Source organism: Neophocaena asiaeorientalis, unplaced genomic scaffold, assembly GCF_003031525.2.
Source record: "Neophocaena asiaeorientalis asiaeorientalis breed wild unplaced genomic scaffold, Neophocaena_asiaeorientalis_V1.1 scaffold280, whole genome shotgun sequence".
Taxonomy (NCBI): domain Eukaryota; kingdom Metazoa; phylum Chordata; class Mammalia; order Artiodactyla; family Phocoenidae; genus Neophocaena; species Neophocaena asiaeorientalis.
In genome coordinates, this window is record NW_020185321.1 from 5,801,728 (window position 1) to 5,824,644 (window position 22,917).

At 38.2% G+C, this 22,917-nt stretch overlaps 1 protein-coding gene and 1 long non-coding RNA gene across 7 annotated transcripts in view; one reads left to right on the forward strand and one right to left on the reverse strand.

Annotated features, from left to right (window-relative positions):
• The window catches only part of ZNF382 (zinc finger protein 382), a 52,157-nt gene that overhangs the window by 26,458 nt on the left and 2,782 nt on the right, over positions 1 to 22,917 (reverse strand). For 3 of the 5 annotated variants that reach the window (XM_024733869.1, XM_024733874.1, XM_024733868.1), the window contains exon 2: positions 8,045 to 8,172. The gene's annotated coding sequence lies outside the window, so the exon portion shown is untranslated. Of the gene's footprint in view, positions 1 to 6; positions 330 to 8,044; positions 8,176 to 22,917 lie in introns of those variants that run through there. The other 2 variants (XM_024733870.1, XM_024733871.1) reach the window with 2 other exon arrangements.
• On the forward strand, positions 116 to 22,722 carry LOC112392323 (uncharacterized). 2 transcript variants are annotated; one of them, XR_003001660.1, is made up of 4 exons: positions 116 to 253; positions 11,184 to 11,272; positions 12,728 to 12,851; positions 22,498 to 22,722. It is a non-coding gene; the product is annotated as an uncharacterized LOC112392323 (long non-coding RNA). The 2 variants fall into 2 exon arrangements; XR_003001659.1 differs by having other exon boundaries at positions 117 to 253; positions 11,216 to 11,272.

A 22,917-nucleotide genomic window follows, 5' to 3' on the forward strand; every position in this document is an offset into this window, starting at 1 on the left:
ACCTACCAACCTCACCCCCGCCAAGGCTCAGTTCTCTGCGCCTGCGTACTCCCGCGCGGGCAGGCGCTCCCAGGAGTCTGCGGGGCGGCGGGTTAGGAACGGCAAGGTCCCAGCTGCGGACGCTCGGGTGTGTTAGTGTCGGCGTCCGCACTTTTCCGGGTTGGACTCCGTTTCTCACAGGCCTTGGGGGGATTGATGAACTTCGGCCTCTGGTTCTTTTTCAGCTAGCCTTGTGGTCATCGATTTCCGTGCGGTGAGTTGAGGTGACCCGGGTCTGGGTGAGGGAGGAGCTCACTGCAGGAGTCCCGGAGTTTCCCAGACACGGATGCGGCAGGTGGAGGCAGGAGCCTCGGGCCTTTGTGAGTCAGCTGCTGAGGAAGGTGATTGTGGGTGGGCATGTGTGATTGTGTGACTGCATCAGTGTAAGATACACACATATGAGTGTATGCGTGTATCAGAAAGGGCGAGAGCGAGCGAGAGCGTGTGTGTGAGTATGGGGTCGGGGTTGTGTGCGTGGTGGGAAGGCTCTGACTGGCCCAGATCAGCTTCCTAGGACTGAGAGGGGGCAGGGCCTTATTAATGACCGTGGTCGGGGGCGACTGTGAGGTGTTACACTGTGACCAAGTGATCCTGTGACAGCACTATTGTGACCGACTAGCGACAGATCAAAACTGGCCTAGTGTGACTCTTTTTACTTTTAGGAGGGTGGTTTCATTTTTGCAGTTCTAGCATTGAGGAATCAGTGGACAAGATCCCTGTGTGACTCAGCCTGTGCCTGTCAAAGGCTGCGAGCCCCTTGTTAACCACAGAGGTCCCCAGTTCTAAAGCATGGCCCCTGTTGCCTTCATCATTGCACCCTGTATCTATTGTCTAGCCTAGTGCTTAATACACAGGCATGCAGTACATTAAGTGTTACCTGTTTGGGAGCTAATTGTCAATTCCATGGTTTCTTGGAATTTGTTGCACTGGGCTTTCTTTCACTGCCTCTGTGTTTTCACCTGTTATAGCCACAGTGCGCAGAAATGCTAGCTGCACAAAAATGGCTAGCATTCTACGTCTCAAATATTCAAAGGGTAGTTGAATATTTGAGACCTAGAATGAAGGTTCCAACTAAAAAAATCAGAGCTCTGTGTTTATTACAGGGATTTTAGAGCTGGAATTGCCCTCGAGGCAGGGTCCTGGGAAGACATGATATTAAGGCACCAAGAGTAGGAGTCCTTCCTCCAAAGATTCCTCTTGGAAGCTCTGTGGGGGCAAGCTGCATATTGCAGATCTACAGCATTTTCATAGCTTTGTTGACAGGAAACTGCTGTGAACACAGAAACAGATTCTGCTCCTAGGCTTCAGTCAACCTGACTTTTTTTTTATGATACAGGGAAGGGTCAAGAGTATTCCAATCTTTCTCTTACTTCCATTGGGTGTATTTAACATGGATGATGGAGGCTTGCTAGTGATGAAGAATGTGTTCTTATTTAGCCTGTCTTGGTATGAAAGGCCTAGTATGTCATGATCCCCTTTTCCTTCCAAATTTTGCCATATCCCAAAAGAAGGGCCATGAAAGGAGAAGTTTTGCAGCTGCACATCTCAAAGCCAAGCTAGAGGTCATTTTTTTAAACATCTTTATTGGAGTATAGTTGCTTTACAATGTTGTGTTAGTTTCTACTGTATAACCAAGTGAATCAGCTATATGTATACATATATCCCCATATGCCCTCCCTCTTCCATCTCCCTCCCACCCTCCCTATCCCACCCCTCTAGGTGGTCACAAAGCACCAAGCTGATCTCCCTGTGCTACATAGCTGCTTTCCACTAGCTACCTATTTTACATTTGGTAGTGTATATATGTCAATGCTCCTCTCTCACTTCGTCCCAGATTACCCTTCCCCCTCCCCATGTCCTCAAGTCCATTCTCTATGTCTGCGTCTATTCCTGTCCCACCCCTGGGTTCATCAGAACCATTTTTTTATTTTATTTTTTTAAGATTTCATATATATGTGTTAGCATACAGTATTTGTTTTTCTCTTTCTGACTTACTTCACAATGTATGACAGACTCTAGGTCCATCCACCTCACTACAAATAACTCAGTTTCATTTCTTTTTATGGCTGAGTAATATTCCATTGTATATATGTGCCACATCTTCTTTAGCCATTCATCTGTCAATGGACACTTAGGTTGCTTCCATGTCCTGGCTATTGTAAATAGAGCTGCAATGAACATTGGGGTACATGACTCTTTTTGAATTATGGTTTTCTCAGTGTATATGCCCAGTATAGTGGGATTGCTGGGTCATATGGTAGTTCTATTTTTAGTTTTTTAAGGAACCTCCATACTGTTCTTCATAGTGGCTGTATCGATTTACATTCCCACCAACAGTGCAAGAGGGCTCCCCTTTCCTAGAAGTCATTTTGAGGTTTTTGTTTCATGGAATGAATTTTTGTTTCTCAGGATATAGAATAACTTCATCTTAAATGCCCTGCCAAATAGTGACTAATCCATTTACCTGGCCAAGCCTTCTATTCCCAGTTAATGATAGTACCATTAGGATGGATACCCTTCTTTCCCAGTTCCTTATCAAATGCCCTTCCTACAGTTAATTTTTGTATAACCACTTGGCAACACTTTCCCCTTGTGCTGTTTTTGTCTAAGCAGTCCCATGACACAGAAACAGTCCTCCTTTACATGGTGATTTGTTAATGCTTAGGTAGAATTACACATTAGATACTTCAGATTTTCTTCAAAGACATGAGTGGGAAAATGGCAAGGTAGGATAAGGTTTGATTGATTTCAGTAACAGTCTTCAGTAAAAACGGTCTTCTGTTTTGGAGACCTTTAAGAATATTAGGGGTATGTACAGAGACATCTCTTTGAAGAAGGGCAGAAATTTTTTTCCCAGGAATTAGGAGATTTATGTGGTACCAACCAGTTATTGAATAAGATTAGGCGGCATCCATTTTTCCCAAGTCACATAATTGTGTAGACTGAGTCAGCAATGTATAATGGTCTCTGAGTCTCGAGCAGAGGTCAGCAAACCATGACCCTACAGGCCAAATCCAGCTTGTAGCCAATTTTTTTTATGGCCTGTGAACTAAGACTGGTTTTAACATTTTTCTATAATTGACAGCATATCAAAAGGAGAACAATATTTCATGATGTGAAAATTATATGAAATTCAAATTTCAGTGTTCATAAATAAAGTTTTGAATTTTGTCAAAAACTTCTATGGAAATTTGTTTTCTCTCTTGTTATATTAGCACCTGCATAATATCCTTGATTTTCTCTTTTGCCCACAAAGCCCAACATATTTATACCTGGTCCTTTACAGAAAAATTAACTGACCCCTAATCTAGAGTATCTGGATTAAAATCTTGGTCTTGTAAGTATTGGTGAATTTGGGCAATATATTCAGTGTCTTTCCGTTCCAGAGTTTATTGTTTGTAAAACACAAATCATAGTACCAATTTCAAACAGTTTTTATGAGGATTAGGAGAGTTAATATTAACAGCACTAGAACAGTGGCTAGCAATAATAAGTGCTTAAATTAAAACCTGTTATTCGGGGACTTCCCTGGTGGCAGAGTGGTTAAGAATCCGCCTGCCAGTGCAGGGGACACGGATTCGAGCCCTGGTCTGTGAAGATCCCACATGCCACAGAGCAGCTAAGCCCGTGCGCCACACCACCGCAATGAGAAGCCTGTGCACCGCAACGAAGTGTAGCCCCTGCTCGTCACAACTAGAGAAAAGCCCGTGCACAGCAACAAAGACCCAGTGCAGCCAAAAATGAAATAAAGAAATACATAAATTTATAAGAAAAAAAGGGAAAAGAAACCTAAAAACCTGTTATTGGGACTTCCCTGGTGGTCCAGTGGGTAAGACTCTGCGCTCCCAATGCAGTGGACCCAGGTTCAATCCCTGGTCGGGGAACTAGATCCTCCATGCCGCAACTAAAGAGTTCACATGCTGCAACTAAGAAGTATGTGTGCCGCAACTAAGACCCCGCACAGCCAAAATAAATAAATAAGTTAAAAATATTAAAATTAAAAAGAACCCTGTTGTTATTATGTGGATATCCTAAGTCATCCCACATTCATGAATGAGGAGCAATGAAAATATAAAGTTAATTGTAATGGGCATTTTTAAGAAAACAAGGTATATGCTTAGATGGTCTATAACAGGTATCCTTCACCTTAAATGATTTGCCCTGGAATTGTATACCAAATTATTGTATATTTATTTTATTAATGTATATTTTTCTTGGGGAAAAAGTCTATAATTTGGAGACTGTCAAAGGTGTACAGGAACCAAACAGGGTTTGAATCACTGACCTGGAAACAATAATTTACACCTGGAAGTGAACTTTAAGAGGAGTTTGTCCCAAAATAATTTCCTGTATCATGTAAATATAAGGTTAATCACATTACATTCAAGTGATTAATATTATATAGATACAAAAAGAGATTCTAGTATGAAAAATACAAAGTGTAATGCTATGCAGTATTCATGTTTATGAACAAAATTACTCAAATTGCTAAATTATAAATCAGTTTAATTATTATAATGGCATTTCTTACCAATTTTTCAAGGATTGTATCCAATATGATACATTAACTGGTCGTTCAGTAGAGAAAGGCAATGATAAAGCCACATTTATTAAGCCTCTACTATGAACCAAATATTGAAAGTGTCACTTACCTGAATTGTGCACATTCACAGGTGAATCTTTTTTTTTTTTTTTAGGACTGAAGATTTTTCTTTTAATTTTTATTTTATATTAGAGCATAGTTGATTAACAATGTTGTGTTAGTTTCAGGTGTACAGCAAAGTGATTCAGGTATACATATACATGTATCTATTCTTTTTCAAATTATTTTCCCGTTTAGGTTATTACAGAATACTGAGCAGCATTCACAGGTGAATCTTAACATAGAAAGTGTCTCACTATGTTTATGAAATACAGTAAGAGAAGACACAATACTTGGTAGGTTTATTTATTTTAGTCACACTGGTTTTTTAGTGCTTTTACCTGTCATTTTGCCAGTCTGTTTGCTCACAGTTTTCATAAGAAGTAGAAGATACCCCTCCCTACAACGCTTTTTAGAAAAATGCTTTATATGGAAATAGGTGTTAATTCCTGATGATCAAATGAATGTAGTCTTGTTGAAAAAAATTAGTAATCCAAATTGCACTTATAAAATCAAAAGTACTTATAATTTTAGCATCTAGAAATAATCACTATTAACATTTTGGTGTACATTCTAAATTTTTCCTTATGCTTATGTTTATATGATTTTGGTTTTTTCAGGGAAAAAAAATCACGTGAATTAATCATTTAAATGAATAAAGACCTCTCTAGCACTTAGTTTGAAAAAGGAATTCAACCCAATCAATGGTTTGTTATACTTCCTTGTATGTAGTGTCAAATGACAAAAACTAAAACAATTTGGCAACGAGTTTGATGTCTTTAATTCAAGGGAAACAGTCCATGGATTGGGGGAGTACAGTGCCTCACAAGCAGTAGAGCATTCTCCCAAGGGGTTTTGGGCAAGAGAGAATTTTATAGACTGTTAGAAGAGGCAACAGGGAAATGGCATAACTGGCTAGGAGGTCAGGGATTTTCTTATAAGGCTAGCTGGTCCAGTTTTCTAGGGTAAGGTAAGCTAGTCAAAGCTGAGTTGGAAGATTGTGATTGGTGTAATGTTAGATTTCCTTAATAGGTGTTTCCTGTAAATGTAAGCTGACTTAAGTTTACATTTGTGACGTGGGCTGGACCACTGGGGTGGCCCCCATTTTGTGGATCCTGATACACAAATTAACTTTATCAGTAGGGATAAGGAAGTAACAATGACCTCCAACTGATTTGACAGACCTTTTGCAATTTTACAGATAACAATTTATGCATAATTCCAGGGGAACAAATTATCAAGTAAAGCTATTCAATTAAGTATTTAATTGTCTTTTTTTGCATAGTTACTTTCAGAAAATAGCGCTAATATCTCAAGACCAAATATCTTAGGAGACTCCATTATATAAATTATGCTGACAAGGATGAGTTTATAATTTCAGATAACAGAATTAGATGTTAGTAGTTATAAATATGCATAGTTATAAATAACCCAGCATACAAGCCTGGGTTAGACAGCGAACAAGATTGATTTTTTGTTAGTATTTTCAATTTCTTACTTAAGTGGGTCAGATTCTCTTAGCTAGCTTTATGAGGCAGAATGGTGTCTACCTGCAGCTGCTGTCCTCTTCTTTCTCCCATTCTTTGTGGGTAATGTTGCTGGTGAAAACAAATTATATTTGTAAGCTGTGCTCTGCAATATATTAGCATTATAAGGAAGAGCAGGCCTAAGAAGCTCGAATTTCACTTTCAGAAAAAATGGTAAGCAAAGAAGAGAATTTCCTTTAATGGTAATTACAGGATATGAAATAGTCTCTTCGTCATCAATAAAAAATAGATAATATTTTGTTGGTTTTTTTTTTTTTCACTTAATCCTGACAACTCTTTGAGGTACTAGGTACTATTGTTTTTCTCACTTTATTGATAAGGAAATCTAGGCAGTACAGATAAGATACTTATGAACACACACAATAACTTTTAGAGCTAAGGTTGACATTCTGAAAGTTTAACCACAGAGCTTGTTCTTATTTACAACTGCACATAATCTCTCGATAAGTTTTTAACCTGCCTGTCTTACTTATTAATTCATTACAAATGTCTTTCCTCAACATTTACTATGAATTAGGGTAATCACCTTTAAAAACTAACGTACATATTAATAATAGCTACCAGTAATTTTTTTTTGGCTGCCCCATGTGGCTTGTGGGATCTCAGTTCCCTGACCAGGGATTGAACCCAGGCCCCAGCAGTGAAAGTGCCAAATCCTAACCACTAGACCACCAGGGAACTCCCATCAATAATTTATTTAACCTCTTTTCTACCCTGAGATATTTATGATTATCAAAACTATGATGAATATCCTTAAGATATATCTTCATCTACTTTTATATGTTTCCTGCTCAAAATATGCCAGAACTTATTCTAGTACTTGACGGGACACCAGCACTAAAAAGAGGTAAGTTGCTCATTATTAAGCAAAGATCAAATATATGTGGGAATAAATATAAGGTAGACTGTGATAAAGGCTCTTAAGTCAGATGACACATGTTGGGAATGCATATGGAAGAGACATTCTGATGACAGCATTCTTAGGTTATGACCAGTTATATTGGAAGACATAAAAGCTCTGGGGAGGTAAATAGGTTTTATTCAAGAAAATTTTTGTGAGATTAGATGTAAAAATGAGAGTAACAGAACAAGATTAAACAAGTGTTTGGTTGTCATCAGGGCTAAAAGGAATGAATTAGAAGTGAATTAAACCCATACATCAGGAAGACATGAAGGCAGCATTTAGAACATCAAAACTTATGAGACTTCTCTCAGGGACTTTTAACCGTTCTTTTCTAGGCAAAACTCCAACTTCTTTTGCCATATGTAAACATCAAAGTGTTAAATCAGGTGTTGGGAGCAGAAAGAAACAAAAGCCATTCAGAGTTGGCATCTATTTGTCCTGAGCATCTTCTCAAAGTTCAGGGAAGACTGTTTAAGACTACTTCTTAATTTAAGAGTGGCCATGTATTAATATAAATATGCACTTTAAAAGTCTTTAAAAAGAAAGCTATTCTTCAAAAATATATTAATACATGGCCACTCTTAAGAAGTAGTTTTAAATAAAAAAATCACAGAAAGCATAGAGAAGCAATGCTAACAAAAGGTTTCATAACTTTCCAGATATTTTTCTTTCTGTTTATATATATACATTTTACAGGCAAAATGACATTATATTTATGTATTTATTTTTAAAAAACTATTGAATATGTTTTGAATATTTTCGTACTTTTTCCAACCTTTATTGAGATATAATTGAACATGTTAACTACAAATTTTTTTATAACCATGCATTTAATGACCGCCTTAGTAGTCATGAATGGATGTTCTATAATTTATTTTAAATCAATCAGTTATTGCTAAAGCTGAATCTTACCTGGGCATTTGCTTCTACTTGCTCTGCAGCTCCCATGTCTTGGCCAACTTTACCTCCCCATCTAGGACCCTCTGGGAATACTTGTGTCATTTCAAGTGTAGACATGTTCTGCAGCGTCACATTGGCTCCTGCTGGGTGGAATGCAAATGACAGTAACTTGCTCAGATGTATTTATTCAGGGGAATAATATAGGAACTGAATAGTTTACCCTTTTATCTGGGTCTCACTGAATACAAATATCTATGTACCTCTCCATTCAAAATCTACTTGTTTTGAACTTCACATAATGATAGATATTTTTAAAAAATAATTAATTTATATTTTTGGCTGTGTTGGGTCTTCGTTGCTGCACACGGGCTTTCTCTAGTTGCGGCAAACGGGGGCTACTCTTCGTTGCAATGCGCGGGCTTCTCATTGCAGTGGCTTCTCGTTGCAGAGCACGGGCTAGGCACACAGGATTCAGTAGTTGCAGCACACAGGCTCAGTAGTTGTGGCTCACAGGCTCTAGAGTGCAGACTCAGTAATTGTGGTGCACAGGCTTAGCTGCTCTGCGGCATGTGGGATCTTCCCTGGCCAGGGCTCGAACCCACGTCCCTTGCATTGGCAGGCGGATTCTTAACCACTGCACCACCAGGGAAGCCCAAAGATAGATCTTTTTTTTTCAACATCTTTGTGTGATTCATCCATGTTGCTGCATATAGCAGGCACCTTTTCTTTTGCTATGTATTCCATTATAGGATGTTGTACAGATTATTTTTCTGTTATTCCGTTGTTGGAAATTTGAGTTGTTTCTAATTTTTCTTGAAGAGATACTACTGCTATGAACATTATTGTACATGTGTTTTGTGGACTTAAGCATTCATTTCTGCTGTGGAGATGCACAGGGAAAGGATTGCTGGGTTATGTAATACATCTATGTTTAGTTTTGTAGACATCAATGAACATATTTTCAGTATGGTATGCTCTAACAGCCACTGCATGAGAGTTCTAGTTGTAATAAGTTAAGCATAATACTACAATTTTTATGATAACCACTAAGAATAATGTATGACAGTATAAATTAATGGGGAAAACTAGAATAATAAAAGTATTTGACTAATACAACAGAAGGTAAGAATGGTGGAATAGAAGAACAAAGAAACAGAGGGGACACATAAAAGCAAACGTTGGTGTACCCAACATTATTAGTAATTAAATTTCATGAAAGTGGATTAAACACTCCAATAAAAAGAAAATTGTTGAAAAGAACAAAATCAACCATATGCTTTTAGCAGCTGACACATATTAAGTATAATGACACAGAAAACGAAATCTGAAAGAGGTATAATGCGAATACTAAAGGAAAGTTGGTGTCTCTCTATTAAGTTCAGAAAAAAAAAAAGGACTTACGAGAGATAACGGGAACGTTTCATAATGATAAAAGTTTAAACCTAAAAAGAAGATATAGTGATCATGAATTTGAATATACCTAATAACAGCTTCAGGATATACAAATCAAAGATTAACAAAAGTAGGGGCTTCCCTGGTGGCACGGTGGTTGAGAGTCCGCCTGCCAATGCAGGGGATGAGGGTTCGTGCCCCTGTCCGGGAAGATCCCACATGCCACGGAGTGGCTGGGCCTGTGAGCCATGGCCGCTGAGCCTGCGCGTCCAGAGCCTGTGCTCCGCAGTGGGAGAGGCCACAATAGTGAGAGACCCGCGTACCGCAAAAAAAAAAAAAAAGAAAGAAAGAAATGGGAAGTGCTAAGCTGTTGGATTCTGGGACTTGTGTTGGCTTGGGGGTAGGACTCCATGTGAGCCAATGTTGTTCTGCAATGGCACTGATTTCTGTTTTTGTGTGGGGGGTGATCAGGCATTCCCAGTTTCTACCTAAGAAACCACCCCAAAATTAGTGGCTTAGAACAATGATAGCATTTGTTTTAATCATTAATTTGTTCATCGGGCAGAACTTTGTGGAGACAGCTAGTCTCTGCTCTACTTGGCTTCAGCTGGGGTGGTTTTAAGATTGGGGACTGGAATCCTCGGAAGGCTTGCTCACTTACGTATTTGGTGGTTGATGCTGGCAGTCAGCTGGAATCTCAGCTGGACTGTGGTTGGAATATCTAGCTGTGGCCTTCTTGTGTAGCTGCTTGAATTCCTCACAGCAAAATGGGTGGGTTTCAGGGTGAGCGTCTTGAGAGTGAGTTAGTAGGAAGCTCTATTGCCTTTCCTAATCTAGCCACGGAAAATAGACAGTGTCATTTCCACTGCACTCTATTCATCAAGAGAATCACAAAGGCCTGTTCTGTTTCAAAGGAAGGGAAATAAACTCCACTTTTTTAAAAAAATTAATTTATTTTTGGGTGCGTTGGGTCTCCGTTGCTGCTTGTGGTCTTTCTCTAGTTGCAGTGAGTGGGGGCTACTCTTTGTTGCGGTGCGCAGGCTTCTCATTGTGGTGGCTTCTCTTGTGGAGCACGGGCTCTAGGGTGCCCGGGGTTCAGTAGTTGTGGCTCGTGGGCTCTAGAGCACAGGCTCAGTAATTGTGGTGCACGGGCTTAGTTGCTCCACGGCATGTGGGATCTTCCTGGAGCAGGGCTCAAACCTGTGTCCACTGCATTGGCAGGCAGATTCTTAACCACTGCGCCACCAGGGAAGCCCCTAAACCCCACTTCTTGATGAAGTAGGTGAATGGCAAAATTCTGGAAGGACATGCAGGACCTGAAATACTGTTGTGGGCCTTACTGGAATTTACAGTATGTGTCAATCTCTGAGGCCAAAGATGAGGTTTAGGTGTGGATGATGTCTTCCCTTTGCAGCCCTGCAAAGTAGAATAGCGGGAGGAGTATCTGCTCGAGATGTGCCCAATCTCAGGCCCAGGCCAGTATTAGCAGAGTGGAGGACGAGCCAGAACCCTCCTGCTAGTGTCTGGATCCTACTTTCAGACAGGAGGACCTCTGCTTGGTATCTGTGCCTGTTTACTGGATTCTTTGTGTGTGGACTGTTTAGATTTGTCCAGAACCCATCTTACCTGTTATTTTCTATGTATGTTGATAAGGTACTGTTTACAGGCAGGAAGACAAAAGAAAAAAGCACATATTAATGTGTATCATTTGGGGAGCTGAGAAGTACATCTGGTGTCAGAGCAACTTTTCTTTTCCCAGTTCTCACCTCTGTAGTCTCTGTGCTTCTCCAGGAGGGAAACCCTGAAGAGTACTGACAAGTTTCTCAACCATTTTAAACCATGGCTTTGGTAAGTTTCTGTTTCTAATTCTTGAACATAGTTATATATTAGATCATGTGAACATTTCTTTATTTAGAAATGTCCTGTGTAACAGAGATCTCTAAGAAGCTGTCCCCAGTTCCTCCCATACCAGTGAAGTATGATGCCAACCAGCCCAGGGTCCTCCTGATGGGTCTCCCTGTTCTTCCATTAATATGTAGCATCTCCTATAAGTTCAGCCTTATTTCAAGAAGAGTTATGGAGTAAAATTAAATCGCTTGAGGAGGAGGTATTTCACCATCCAAAGAACGGTGAAGAGATGATTAAGAGAAGTTGGTCCCATTTGATTACTCATGGAAAAACTTAGAAATTCTTTGCATTTTCTAGGAAAATAAACGATTGGCAGTTGATTGGCCCCAGTGTTGGTATGTGTTGAGATTACATGTTTTATGAGGCTTTTAGGATTGGGTAGGAAAATTGGGACTTGCATACAGAGAAATCAGGGATCTACCTTGGGAATCAGTCATGGAAAGATGATTGTCAGGAGGAAGATTTATTGTGTACTTGAAAAGTTTGTGCTGGTTTAAGATGATTTTCTATGTGATTATGGACCATTCTGTGTTTTATATCCACTAACTCAGGATCAAGGAAAGTATTCAGTGAGGGATGGTGGCTCAGCTAGATTTAAAAGAAGTAGCTAACTACAGACTCCCATCAGTAGAAAAGATGTTAGAGATTTTTTTCCCCACCCTAAACTTGGTAGTATAAAAGAATAATTAAGAGTGATATATCTACTAGATTAACTGTAGCTGTTAAAAAAATTTACTAAATACTTTGGCATAAGAAAGTTTAGTGCTTATTACATATTTTTAAATAATGGTCTTACACCCAAACCGAAACAAGTTAGAGAACAATTTAGTGTGAAATATGAAACCATTAAAAAAATGACAACTAGAAAAAAAATGGTGTATAACATAATGATGAACCTGAGGCTTGAAGAAATTCTTTAATTTTATGCAAACTATTATCTCTCTATCTATATAGAGATTTAATACTATGTTGGAAAAGAAATTCCATAAGTTATATTTTCTTAGTCTATAATGAAAAAAGAAGATGTAAAAATGAACATTTATTAATAACTTATGAGGTAGGCATATGGTATGCAGTATGCTCGTATTCACTATTTCAGTTAATTGGTAAATTGTGATTCTTTTATTCATTTCTAGCCATGTTTCTAGACATGTTTTTATAACTGAGGAATCACATAATAGGCATGAACTAAATCAACTAGATTACTTAAAAATATGTGTATAATCTGTTTCTGAAACACTGATTTCCTTAACTTCTCTTACCATAGACTTCCAGCCACAGCCTATTTGCTTGCTATATAGCTCCCTTCTTGGATTTCAAACCTTTATCTACTCTCTTTCTATTTTGAAAACATTTCTTGAATTTTACCAGTAATGCATGGGTTTGTGCTTTTAGGAATGGGGAACATTCAGGAAAGCGGCCCTAGAGTTCACTCAGGAGGAGTGGAATACCTGGGGTTCTGCTCTGAGGGAACTGTACTGGGATGTGATGATGGAAAACAGCAACTTAGTCTTACTGGGTAAGCTGTCTGCCTCAAATAATTTAAATATTCTCTCTGGAATATCAAGGCTATCTATTAAGAAACTAGGTGATTTTTTTCACCCTGTTTTCAAAGGAATGGTTTAAGCTTTGTTGTGTTGCAGATGACACCTCACCATTCTTCACGACATTCATTCTTCATGATAGTCATACTTTTCTCAGTCCCTTCATATAATTTCTACCTTCTTCGATACCCAGGGAGCTAGATGTGATTTGTGGGACACTTAAGACATATCTATTGACAAAGAAACCAGGTGTTATATTGTGTTTGAACTCAGAATTGGTAAAGATGCTGTACATTATTTTCTGACCCACCTTTAGAACAGACAGAAAAAATCCTGATTTGTACTGATTTTCAAAGTAATCTCTACAGTTTACATGGTGATGCATTGAGTCAAAAAATATTTTAAATGAAGTGAACGTATTCATTCTTATAACAAATTTTTTTTATTTGACCTACATTGTCATTGAAAATGACAATCCATGAACTTTTCATTTATCAGCATTTGTTTAGCATTCTAGAAAGAACCTGTGAATATTTCAGAAATCTCCCCTTTTCCTCTTAGCAAACAACAAAAATATAGTAATCATAGCCAACATAGTTCTCATTGAATTAACTGTTATACTATATTGCCTTTTAATACAGAGAGCCAGTATAGGTTTAAATAAGACCTTTCTTACCTCTCTCATCTCTCTATTCTTTGTGATTCTTTCATCACCCTAAGGTGACTGTTCTCTCAATCCCTCTACCCTTCTCTGAAGTCTTCACCAATATTATTTTTGCTTACAGGTAATTAGAAATTTAATTCTCAAAGTGTTTTATAGAATTGGTTTTAATTCTTATTAATATTTTTATACATTATTTCATATTTATTTCTTATAGGCAGTGTGACCACCATATTCGAGCAAGGGAAGAAGCTGGGAGGGTTGTCAAGAAGACAGAGAGCTCAGCTGAGTGAGGGCTGATCAGGCAGGGGACTTTAATTACATCTGTTAGGGCTTTTTAAAAAATTTTTCACTTTTCAATTGTTTGCTGTTACTATATAAAATTAGTTAATTATTACATAATAACTTTGTATGCAGCAACTTTTCTAATTTACTTATAAGTGCTAGTTCTTGCTTTACAGATTCTTTAGGATTTTGTAAACAAACAATTGCCATCAACAAATAGGATTTTCTTCTTCTTTGCCAGTGTTTATATCTTCATTCATTTTTATTGCCTTAATGTACTTGCTAGGACTTCCAATACAGTGCTGAATAGAAGTAGTGAAAGTAGACATTGTTGCCATTTTTTGGTCATAGGAGGATAATGTTTAATATTTCATCATTACACATAGGTGGAGGTTTTGTATAGATGCTCTATCAAATTTGGCAAGTTCTCTAGTCCTAGCTTGCTGCAAGTTTTTATCATGAAGGGATATTATATTTTGTAAGATACTTTTTCTGAATCTACTGAAGCAATATGTCTTTACTCCTTCATTCAACTAATATGATGAATTAAATTGATTTTTGATTGTTAACTCAATCTTGTATATGTAGGTCATGTTGTCTTTCCTTATATATATTTCCATATTAAATTTGTGTGAAATAATAGAAAAATATGTTGATCTCTGCCCCCAGTTCCTAGTATAGAACTCTTAAAACCCTTGTATTTGCCTAAGTCATAAGAGTACTAGGAGCATCTTTTGTTCTAATATTTGGTCTTTGACTCTGGCTCCTGACAGAGTTCCTAAATCCCTTGGAATTTCCTAGGTAATAGGAGAGTGTCTTTTGTTCTGAGAAGGTAACTCTTGGTGGACCCTGGATGGTAGCTGGTCACCAGAAATATCAAGCCATGATTAGAAGCTCGGAATTTTCAGCCCCACCCATCATGGGTAAGGGAGAGGAGCTGGAGATTAAGCTAATGATTGATTATGCCTACATGATAAAGCCTCCATAAAAATCCCCAAAGTATGGGATTCTGAGAGTTTCCAGGTCAGTGAACACAGTCACATACCGGGAGGGTGGTGTGGCCCAACACGGGGACAAAAGCTCCTTGGCTTGGGACCCTTCCAGACCTCCTTCTATGTACCCCCTCATCTGGCTGTTCGTCTGTATCCTTTATGATATATTTTGTTATATAACAAACTGGCAAACATAAGTGTTTCTGAGTTCTGTGAGTTCTAGGAAATGCTCATACCCAATGAAGAACCCCGATTTATAGCCAGTTGGTCAAAAGTACAGGTGACAACCTGGGGCTTTTGATTGGCATCTGAAATGGGGTGGGGGAGTAGGGAAGAGAGTCTTTTTGGACTGTGCCCTTAACCTGTGGGATCTGATGCTATCTCTAGGTAGATGGCATCAGAATTGAGTTAAATTTTAGGACACCCAGCTGATGTTAAAAAAAACCCATACTTTTGGTGACCAGAAGTAAAGTGTGATAGCAGTGTAAGACTAAAGGAGAAACACAGGAGGAATGTGTTTTTCCTACCCAATTTGCTAACACTTTCTTAAGAAATTTTGCACAAAGCTTTTAGTATGTCATTTTCTCTCAAGTTTTGGTATTAGTGTAGTACTGGCCTCATAAAATAAGATGTGAACTATTTCCTCCTCTCTTCTAGAAAAGTTTGTATGAGATTGGTATTATTTCTTGAATGTCTGGTAGCATCCTCTAGTAAAATTAGCTAGGCCTGGAGTTTTCTTTGTTTATGATAACAAATTCACTTTCTTTAATAGGTATTGGGCTATTCAGATATTCTATTTCATCTTGTATCTGTCTTATACTGTTATATTTTTCAGTAATTTTGTCCATTTCATCTGAGTTGTCAAATTTGTTGCACTGAAGTGGTTCATAATAATTCCCTTGTTAGACTTCTACTATTTATATATTCCTTAGTGATAAGTTCTTTTTCATTCCTGATATTGGTGACTTGTCTTTGCAGTTTTTTATTTTTAACAAATCTAGGTAAGGTTTAATCAATTTTGTTGCTCTTTCCAAAGAAATCACTTTTGGTTTGGCTAATTGTATGTCTATTTTCTATTTAGTTTATTTCTTCTCTTTTTCCTTCTAGGTACTGAGGGTTTACTTTGCCTTTCTTTTCCTAGCTTCTTAAAGTGGAACCTCTGGTTACTGGTTTTAGACCCTTTTTCTCTTCTAATATAACATTTAAAGCCAGAAATTCCCTACTTTAACTCCATTCCACAAATTTTTATATATTGTATTTTTATCAGTCAGTTCAAAATATTTTATTTCCGTTTTGATTTCCGTTTTGTCTTTAGCCCATGGATTATATAGAAGTGTGTTGCTTAACTTCCAAACATTTGTGTGTTTTCTAGCTACTTCATTGTTATTGATTTTCAATCTAGTCCTATTTGATCAGAGAATACACTGTGTATGATTCTGATCCTTTGAAATTCATTGACACTTTTTGTATGGCCTAATATATAGTCTACATTGGTGACTATGTCGTGTGCACTTGAAAGGAATATGTATTCGATGGATGTTGGGTGAATTATTGTACAAATATTAATTTGTCCAAGTTGGTTGATAGTTCATATCATTTACGTCTTCATGATTTTTTTGGTCTTGTATTTTTTTCAATTGCTGAGATATTAAAATCAGGGCCAGGACTACAGTAATGCTGAATTGAGTAAAGCACCTGGGGTGCAAAATTTAAGGAGGCACTCATTCTTAGGGTCATGCAAGTGCAGTGTTGTTTGATGTTGTGTTTTTAGGTGTGTACACATATATGATAATAATTCTTGCTAATGTATGGACTCTTCTATCATGGAATGTCCCTCTTTATCACTGGTGTAGTTTATCTGAAAACAGTATAGCCACTCTACTAGCTACACAATCTGTATCTATATAAACACAACAGACTATAATTTTTACCTTGAGTACTTATATGTAGTTTAAAGAAGTTAAAATAAAAGAGTTATTACATTTATCCAGAGAGTTACCATTTATGCTCTCTTCCTTTGTTCCTGAAGATTCCATTTCCCCACTGGTAGCATTGTGTTTTAGCCTGAAAAGCTTCCTTTTAGCATTTCTTGTAATGCAGGTGTGTTGGTAATAAATTGTTATTTTTCTCTTATCTAAAAGTATCTTTATTTTTCATTCATTCTTTTTTTTTAATGATTTGGAATACTGTGATTTTTAATTTTTATTTATTTATTATATTTGGCTGTGTTGGGTCTTCGTTTCTGTGCGAGGGCTTTCTCTAGTTGTGGCAAGCGGGGGCCACTCTTCCTCACGGTGCGTGGGCCTCTCACTATTGCGGCCTCTCTTGTCGCGGAGCACAGGCTCCAGACGCACAGGCTCAGTAGTTGTGGCTCACAGGCCTAGCTGCTCCGCGGCATGTGGGATCCCCCCAGACCAGGGCTCGAACCCGTGTCCCCTGCATTAGCAGGCAGATTCTCAACCACTGCGCCACCAGGGAAGCTCCTTCGTTCATTCTTGAATATATTTTCTCTGAATATAGAATTCTGCCTTGTTAAGATTTAAACACTGTTAAAAATTGTGTAGTGGACACTGACACCTCTAATTCCAATCCAATTTAACAAGGTTTATTTCAGACCTCTTCCTTTACATGTTTGTACCTATCTTCTCTGACTATGAGAATCATGGTTCCAGATATCTTCAGTATATTTAGTTATTACCCAGTTACTCTGCATGTATCCAGGCTGTCATCCATGCAGACCACAAACTCTGCCTGAGTTTCTCTGTACATGTCAACACATGGGTCTAGACCCTGATTCTTTCCCCAGTTGTGGTCAAGAAGATTGAGCTCCTTCATGGGCTCCATTTTCCACCACTCTGACAGAAGATATGTGAACTCTTTCTCTTTTTATACCTTTATTTTGAATTTTTTTTTTGGAAAAATAATCTCATAGAGGCTGTGGGCAAGCAAGCCCTGATACTAAGACCCACCACTCTTGTGGCAGGTATAAACACCAAGTGAATCAATCTCCTTATCCCAGAACTGAAAACTCTTATGGTAGACTATTGAGCCCCTGGCTGCTTATATATTCTTTACTTTGAAAATTTGTATTTTTAAAAATTTTATTTGTCTTAAGATATAATCTGTGGTTTTATTGTTTTTCTTTATTGCTTGTTTGTCTTCACTTCTGGTAAACTTTCATTTGTAATTTATTCTTGAATTTGTTTCTGAGTTTTCCTAACACATACTATTAGTTTATTTATTGTAATATTTTCTGTTTTTATTCTTATGTAGTAAAGAATTAACCTTACACAAAGAGAGGTCTTGCCTTTGCCTTTGGCTCCTGGGAGGTGATCACTAAACCCTTGGAATATCCTGCTTGATAGTGTCTTTGTTTACCTGAGGGTAAAAACCGAAGAGTCTAATAATGTGATTTAGGTTGGAGTTTTGAGTCATGCAGTATTAGTGCAAACTCTGGAGGGGGCTGGAAACTAAGGTCAGCCATGCAGGCAGTCAACTATGTCTATATGACTGAGCCCCAGTAGAAACTCTGGACACCAAGGCTCAGATGAGCTTCCCTGATTGGCAGTACTCTATGCTTAGTCACACACTATTGCTGAAAAAAGTTAGCATCGTCCATGATTTCACTGGGAGAGGACACCTCGAAGATTTTAGAATGCTTTAAGTCTATTCTTTCTATTGTTAGTGCTTTTTAATCTTTTGTTTTGAAACGCCATTAATTAATCATTATTACTTAGTATACACTTACTTAGACTTCCCAACAAATTTTATCTCATTCTGTCTTTCTGGGATCAATTTACTTCTTGCTAATGTGTATGTTCTAGAAATTCTCCAGTGAGTCTATGAAAGAATCCCCATTCTTTGCCTTAAATGTCTTTATTTTTCCCTATTCTTTTTTTTTTTTGCCGTACGCGGGCCTCTCACTGTTGTGGCCTCTCCCGTTGTGGAGCACAGGCTCCGGATGCGCAGGCTCAGCAGCCATGGCTCACAGGCCCAGCCGCTCCGCAGCATGTGGGATCTTCCCAGACCGGGGCACGAACCCATGTCCCCTGCATCGGCAGGTGGACTCTGAACAACTGCGCCACCAGGGAAGCCCCTATTCTGCCCCATTCTTGACTGCTATTTTTCCTTTATCGTTTTGAAGGTAGTATTCCATTGTCTTCTGACATCTCATGTGCCTAATCATCATTCCTTTTAGGTAACATGTTTTCTTTCTTTTTCTTTCCTTCAGAAGATTTGTTATTTTGCAGTATCAGGATGTGTCTAGGTATTAGATCTACTTTCATTATCCCATTTACAACTTATTTTGATTCCTGATCGTGAAATCATGACTTTAATTATGAAAAGTTCTAAACCATTTTCTTTTCTGATGCCTCCTCTCCTTTCTCTGTTTCCCTCCTTTTATGACATTAGATGTGTATTGAACCTTTTCATTTCCTTCTATATCTCTTATAGTGTCCCTTCTATATTTTACATTTCATCTCTGTGCTGCCTTCTAGGTGATTCCCTCAGATACATGTTTAAGTCTAATAATTTACTTTTCAGTAGTGTTAATTTTTTAAGTTCTCGGGTTTTTGTTTTTTTACTTTGATTTTTATTTCTGGAAATTCTCTTTATTCTTTTACTATCTGCAGATTCTTTTTATGTATTGTGCTTTTGTTGACTTTTCCATTTTAAACATTTATTTCATATTCTTTTACGTTGTCATATTATATGCAGTTCTTGTAGGTACCAACTTTCTCCCCCCCCCCGCCCAGTTTTACTGATGTAATTGACATATAACATCATATAAGCTTAAGGCGCACAGCATGATCCCTGACACATGTATATATTGTGAAATGATCACCACAATAAGTTTAGTTAATACCTGTCACCTCACATAGTTACAAAATAATTTTTTTCCTTCTGATGAGAACTTTTAGGATTAGCAACTTTCATCTATGCTATTCAGCATTGTTAACTATAGTCACATTGTTGTATATCTCCAGTACTTACTTGTTTGTGCCTTTTGACCATCTTCACCTAATTCCCCTACCCACCACCAACTTTATTTCTTTACCTGCTGACTCTCCTGTGATGGCTTTTTCCTTTTTGATTAATTTTTAAAAATTTTTTGATTTAAAAAATTTCCTTCCTTTTTATTTATTTATTTTGGCTGTGTTGGGTCTTAGTTGCCACACACAGGATCTTTTGTTGTGGTGGGCGGGCTCTTCATTGTGGTGGGCAGGCTCCAGAGCATGCAGGCTCAGTAGTTGTGGTGCGTGGGCTCTCTAGTTGTGGCACATGGGATCCAGATCATGTGGGCTCTGTAGTTGAGGCACACAGGCTCTGTAGTTGTGGTGTGCAGGCTCAGTAGTTGTGGTGCGCAGGCTTAGTTGCCACGTGCAGGTTTAGTTTCCCCAAGGCATGTGGGATCTTAGTTCCCTGACCAGGGATCGAACCTGTGTCCTCTGCATTGGAAGGCAGATTCTCAACCAGTGGACCACCAGGGAAGTCCCTTCTTGTTGATTTATAGGTTTTGTTTTTCAGCTCATTTCAGTGGAGGAAGAGGTTGTTGTTTATTTCAACTTAATCTCATGTGCCCTGAGTTAAAAGAATTTCTAAAGCAGTGCTGTTACATTTACTTCCTGCCGAGTTGTAAGCATTTCAGTAGAATTCAACCAGGTTCTCCATGTAGGAATTTTTTTTAATTAAAAATTAAATTTCTTTAATAGATACAGAGAGATTCTGTTTTTCTATTTCTTCTTGAGTTAGTTTTGGGAAGTTGTGCTTTTCAAGCAATAATAGCATTTTATCTGTGTTGTGTAATTTATTGGCATCAACTTGTTCATAACAGTCCCTTATTTTTTTTGCTATCTGTGGGGTCAGTAGTGATATCTCCATTTTCATTTCTGACATGGGTAATTTGTGTTTTTTCTTTTATTAACTATTCTTTTTTTTTTTGAGGGACACAGGCCTCTCACCATTGTGGCCTCTCCCAGATGCGCAGGCTCAGCGGCCATGGCTCACGGGCCCAGCCACACCGTGGCATGTGGGATCTTCCCGGACCGGGGCATGAACCCATGTCCCCCACATTGGCAGGCAGACTCTCAACTACTGCGCCACCAGGGAAGCCCTATTAACTATTCTTAATATGGATTTATAAATTTTAAAACTCTTTCCAAATAAACAACTTTTGGTTTTATTCATTTTCTCTATTGTCTGCTTTTTACTTCATTGATTTCTACCTATTTTTATTTCTTCTACTTATTTTGGATTTTGTTTTTTGGGTTGTCTTTTTCTAGTTTCTTTCAGCCTTTATTCATTTTTAAAAAGTGTGGTAAAACACACATAACATAAAATTTACCATCTTAACCATTTTAAAGTGTATAGATCAATACTGTTAAGGATATTCACATTGTTATGCAACCAGGCTCTAGAACTTTTCATCTTGAAAAACTGAAACTGTATCCATTAAACAATAACTCTCCATTTCCTCTTCCCCAGCCCCTGGCAACCACCATCCTGCTATCTGTTTCTATATGTCTGACTACTCTAGATACTTCATATAAGTGGAGTAATACCATATTCTTATTTTTTGCCCCCAATCCCCTAAAAAAATCTCAGAGATTGCAAGCTCCCTCATCTCTTTGGGCCAGTGAGTAGTATTTTTCTAGAAATATTTTATAGGACTAAGCAGGGTCTTAGTTCCAGCTCTCTGCCCCCTGTTCCTGTGTAGAAATTAGAACCCCAGACCCCAGTTAGTACTCTTAAGCATTATATATGGGATCAAAGATCTCTATGAGGTGTCAGCTCAAAGTTACCTTTACATTTACGGTTGTGATTCATCTCTTTGTTTCTGGATGCAGAATTTTCCTTTTTCCTTTTCTTTTCTTTTGAACTTGACCATTTTTAAGACATTCTGTCATAGTTTAGATGGCATTTCTCTGTGTTTATAGGGGGAGTAGGGGCAGGCATCCACTTGTTATGTCTCTCTTTTAAAAAAATTTCTGGGACTTCCCTTGTGGCACAGTGGTTAAGAATCCACCTGCCAATGCAGGGGACATGGGTTTGATCCCCGGTCCAGGAAGATCCCACATGCCGTGGAACAACTAAGCCCTTGTGCCACAACTACTGAGCCTGTGCTGTAGAGCCCACGAGCCACAACTACTGAGCCCATGTGCCACAACTACTGAAGCCTGTGCACCTAGAGCCCATGCTCTGCAACAAGAGAAGCCACTGCAATGAGAAGCCTGTGCACTGCAACTAAGAGTAGTCCCCACTCACTGCAACTAGAGAAAGCCCGTGCACAGCAACAAAGACCCAATGCAGCCAAAAATAAATTTAAAAAAATAATTAAAAAAAAAAAAATTTTAAAAATTTCTACTATACTTTGTTCTTGCCTCTTACCTAGAGGAGAGAAAAAAAAAATGGAATGATTTCCTCATTTTTAAAAAAATGTAAGGGAGGCATGGAGAAGAAAAAAGAGTGGGTAGTATTGAATTAATGACCAAAGGAAGGCTTAGGGCAGCTTTTCTAATTTTACTGAGGTTCAAGGCCTGCTCTATTCCTAGGCTCCTGTCACCAAGGACCTGCTTCTCTTGACCTCTCTCTTCTCCAGTGCTTTAGTGTGTATAGAAAGTAGGCTTTTCTATCTGCTTTTTCAACCATAGATTACTTCCATGCCTTTGGTGCTTGTTACAGAATGGAGACGTGTAAATGGGACAAAGCACTCCTGGGATATGACTACGAGGGAGAGATGGAGAAACATGATCCATAAGGGTGAGCTGGAGATGGAAGAAAGGACACAGTGTAACACGGGAACCTCCCTTCTTGCCATATAGTAATATTATAATCTATTGATTTTACGTCTATGTTTACTCACTAGAAAACCAAGGTCTGTGGACACAATAAAGTCTTCTTCTTGTATGGGCTCTCCTAAGCACTCAATACTTAGACATCAAATCACTGTCTAGACAAGAAAGGTTCATTCAAGGAATATATGCTTATTTAACTCAAGAGAATGTATTTCCATTTGTGGGCATGAGAAAGGAGATGCTGAGTGAAACATGCAATTAGTAAGTGAACATTAGTTAAAATTAGAAGAAGATGTTGGATAAGGTA